This window comes from Salvia splendens, chromosome 11 (genome assembly GCF_004379255.2).
Source record: "Salvia splendens isolate huo1 chromosome 11, SspV2, whole genome shotgun sequence".
Classification (NCBI taxonomy): domain Eukaryota; kingdom Viridiplantae; phylum Streptophyta; class Magnoliopsida; order Lamiales; family Lamiaceae; genus Salvia; species Salvia splendens.
In genome coordinates, this window is record NC_056042.1 from 19,782,818 (window position 1) to 19,787,786 (window position 4,969).

Below are 4,969 nucleotides of genomic sequence, written 5' to 3' on the forward strand. Positions count from 1 at the left end.
TGCTTAGCTTATGATCTCGTGTTCCTCTTGAGTTAGCCTGTGCTAGCGTAAAAACACTCATAGGCATACTCAAACTTACGATCAAAGCTACTAGGAGTATACTCCTAATGTAAACACATAAACTGAGGATGAATTACTCGATCACTGATTAGTCATAAGACTTAGTCAGTGTAACCCTAAGGACATTACATGAATGACTGGTAAACTAGAATATAGCGATTAGTCTTTCTCAAGTACTATTGTATATTCATTACCTCAATCAAAGTCCTTTGCCATGGTTAATATGATATATACTTGCTATGCTAAAGCACAACTAATATCAAACTTAGTACACATCATAGCATACATGAGACATCTATCTGAAGAACTAGTCTCATAGTTCTTGTTCTCACTAAGCGTCAAATGACACTTGTCTAGAGACAAGACAATTCCATCTTGAAAGGTAACAACCTTTTCATGGAATTTCCAATGCTAAAATGTTCCAAGCTATGTATAGATATAAGATTCCTAAGAGAGTCTCAACATTCTTTCTAGCAATCTTAAAGACTTAGATGCTTAGAATATAATTAGTTTCTCTTAAATCCTTTATCTTAAACTGGGTAGACAACCAGTTTCCTACGCTAGATGCCAATCTTAGTTGTTTACAACTTTTATAGATTTCAACATCGTAGAGTACCAATAATACCATATTTAATGCACTTGTGCATACTACACACTTAAAGAGCACATGTCAAATTCCAAACATTTGACAATCTCGACAAAACACTTATCTCTGATTTAGATGCTTGCCTAAGACCACAAAGGTCTTCATAAGCTTCCAATCATGTGTTTCTTGCCCTCTATTACATACCTATTAGGATGTTCCATGTAGATGATTTCTTCAAGACTTCTATTAATAGAAAGCTGTCTTGACAATCATGATACATACATTCTAATTATGTGAGTACTGATAGACAATAGGATCGAACAAATCTTGGCACAAAAACAGCGAGAAGATGATATTTCTCTTTGGGCATAGCCCATTGTCATTGTCTAGCCATTTAAGATCCACATTTACAATTGCAAATGTACTAGCTCCCACTGACTGACACAACCTGTGGGTAGTATTGCAAGTCTTGTAAAACATGTTGTCTATTTAAGATTGTAGTTTGGAATCTATCACCTTTCCTAGGATGAATATCCAAATGAACCAATTCTACATTGTAGTTAAAGTGAATATGTTCAAGTTAATCTAAGACCGAGTCTTGCGACACTCTTAGACCCATGAACCTGTTATGTTCCTAGGAACGCTCCCACTACGACATGGTTCTAACAATCTTAGGTGTTGAAGTTGAATTTATTAGTACATAAGCTTTTAATGGTATTAGTCTTTGGTAAAGTGGTAAATATGATATCTCTCTCTGTACTGAGAGTTATCACGCAGTTAGGCTTTTAGTTCATTTCTTGATCTTCATACATGAATTCTATCTTTGAAGATTACAGAACTAATAATCTTACATCATTTGGGACAACCTTAAAACATACCTCAGTACACAATTCCAATTACTTGGATACCTTTCCAACATGCGTTGGAACAATATTACACCTTGAGATGTGCTAGACTAGAGTCGCTCTAGTCCACAACTTGTGTTTTGTAGAAGGTACTGATGATGGTAGTTTCTTTAAGGTGTATCTCGTTGTATCTAACGTTTATCCTATTAATGATAAGATTTTCATGAGTACAACTCATCACTTGATCAAACTTGTCTTAGAAAGACTTTGATTCCTTCTTACATAACTATCCCATTTTTTGAAAGAATGCTTGGATTCGTTAATGGAGATTAGACTCCCACTTCTGATCATAACTCTTTGCTCGTCTCCTAATTGGATACCTTTCCAACATGCGTTGGAACAATATTACACCTTGAGATGTGCTAGACTAGAGTCGCTCTAGTCCACAACTCGTGTTTTGTAGAAGGTACTGATGATGGTAGTTTCTTTAAGGTGTATCTCGTTGTATCTAACGTTTATCCTATTAATGATAAGATTTTCATGAGTACAACTCATCACTTGATCAAACTTGTCTTAGAAAGACTTTGATTCCTTCTTACATAACTATCCCATTCTTTGAAAGAATGCTTGGATTCGTTAATGGAGATTAGACTCCCACTTCTGATCATAACTCTTTGGTAACGTGGTAAATACGATATCTCTCTCTGTACTGAGAGTTATCACGCTGTTAGGCTTTTAGTTCATTTCTTGATCTTCATACAAAAATTCTATCTTTGAAGATTACAGAACTAATAATCTTACATCATTTGGGACAACCTTAAAACATACCTCAATACACAACTCCAATTACTTGGATACCTTTCCAACATGCGTTGGAATAATATTACACCTTGAGATGTGCTAGACTAGAGTCGATCAAGTCCACAACTCGTGTTTTGTAGAAGGTACTGATGATGGTAGTTTCTTTAAGGTGTATCTCGTTGTATCTAACGTTTATCCTATTAATGATAAGATTTTCATGAGTACAACTCATCACTTGATCAAACTTGTCTTAGAAAGACTTTGATTCCTTCTTACATAACTATCCCATTCTTTGAAAGAATGCTTGGATTCGTTAATGGAGATTAGACTCCCACTTCTGATCATAACTCTTTGCTCGTCTCCTAATTGGTGTAAACCATTGAGACTTGCTACTCTTTCTACGTTGCACTTCTATAAGTATTAAGAATCAAATGATTCTAACTCATAGTGCATCGAAAAGACATTCTCGACTTTCAAGCTATTTAACAAGTTGTTAAAATCTTGATAGTCTAGATCAGTTTGAGCAATAACTAAGTATTTTCTTGGCCTTAAGACTAAGAGCCTAAGTACTTTATCATTCATTGTTTAAGAAGTTGATGTGTTGTTTAATACTCAATCTTGTTGCATCTATATTGTTTCAATACTATGATGTCTTAATCATCAACCATAAAACAATAATTGAGCATTAATAGCTCCCACTGCAACAAAACCTAACTGGATCAAGATCTCTTACCTGGAAGTTGCATTGTCATGTAAGTCATTGTCCTTCTTTAAAAGAGGTTAATCCAACTTGCAAAGCATCTTCACTCGCTTTAAACAAATTTTGATGACAATTCAGGCTCTTCTATTTCCATATCTAGTCTTTTGTTCATATGAACTAGGACTTAGGAAAAATGCAGTCTATATGAATTCGTCATCTATCATGTTACTTTCCTCTAACAGTAATATAACGACTAATATTCAGAAGGTTTTCTACTTTTCGGTTAAACCTTCTTTTAGTCATTTCTTATTACTCCAGGCAATGACTTGAGTCAGAAACTATTTGAGTGATCAAACGATTCCTCAAAATATTCTGTCTCATTAGGATATTCCAATCGAATCATCTTGACAGATTCTACTGATATCCATCTTTCATCATCAATAACCAAGACTTGTCATGCTACTTAAAAGAAAATAGCTTGACCGTATTCCTTAAAGAACTCGTCAAGTACATGCAAAAAGCATTCTCGAACAATCTTCGTGGAATTATGCCGAGGAAATGGAGGACATGAATCATTGAGTATAACCTCCCAGTTTTAGCGATGAATAAAATATTATATTATTACTATCCAAATCCATCTAGAATTTATCTATGAATAAATTCATATAAATTCATAGGATAAGAATAAAATAATATTATCATTATCTAAATCCAACTGGGATTTGTCTCGTAATAAATCCATATAAATCCATAGGATATAGATAAAATTAGATTATTATTTTCCAAATATAACTAGGATTTATCTAGGAATAAAATCCATATAAATCCATTTAATAAGGAAAGAATCTAATTAATCCATGATTTGTTACAAAATCAAATGTTATATAATACATAAAATCCACAAAAGATATATTCCAATCTTATTTCCATATTTATCTTGAATCTAGATGAATATTAGGAAATTATTAAATTATTCACATCCATATCATCTAGGAATAAAATAATATTATTTATTTCCATAGATATAGATAATAACAAAAATATTCCTAAAATCTAGGCAAATCTTCCATAAAGATTTTATTTCCCTTAAATAATAATATTTTAATGATATCTTTTAATAAAATAATTAAATAATCATTAAAATAATCCTTCATCATTATCTCATCGCACGAGGTTCTCACGAACGATGAACGACGAAAATCCGACGAGTTCGTCGTTGGATCACGACGCACATGGCGTCGCAGTCTGCTGCGTGTAGAGGCACGCCTGCATTCGGTCGTCTCGACCATCGGGTGCCGACGTATCTAGCCAGGCGTCTCGACGGATGGCGCTGGCTCTCGGCCAGCACCTCGCTACCCGTCTCGGCCTATCTGGCTCTCCGGGCAACGCGTGCTCTCGGCCAGGAGCTTGCGCGGTGGCGCAGCTCCTCTCGGCCAGCAGCTTGTCGCAGTCTCGGCTCTCCCGAGCCTCGATGCTCCCACTCATGAGGCACACGTCGCGCCAGTCGGTGCGCACGTCTCGACCAGTGGCTCGGAGCTTCGTCTCGGTCCTTCCACCTAGGGTTTGGGCTCTCGGCGCCTGGGTGTCTCGGCCAGTTCTCGGTCGAACCGCCGCACCGTGCCAGGCTCCGTGTCGATCTCGACGCGGGTTCATCTGGGGGGTGGGGTCTCGGCCGGTGGCGCGCACGAGCCCTTACTCGTCTGCGCGTCACCCCGTGATCGTAGCTCCCCTGCTCCCACTATCTCGACATCCCTACTTCGATCGCGCGTGGTGCGATCCACCTCGGCGTGAACGCCGACGGATCGCACGTCTCGTACGATCGAAAAATTCAAGTTCCTTGATTCGATAGTTCTTGAGTTTATCATGCATAAAAATTAAACAAAACACCAAGAACATGCTTCGCAATCAATTAACGCATGCATACATGAATTTCGCGAAATTTAAATCCAAATAATCAGAGCCAAAAACTGGCTCTGA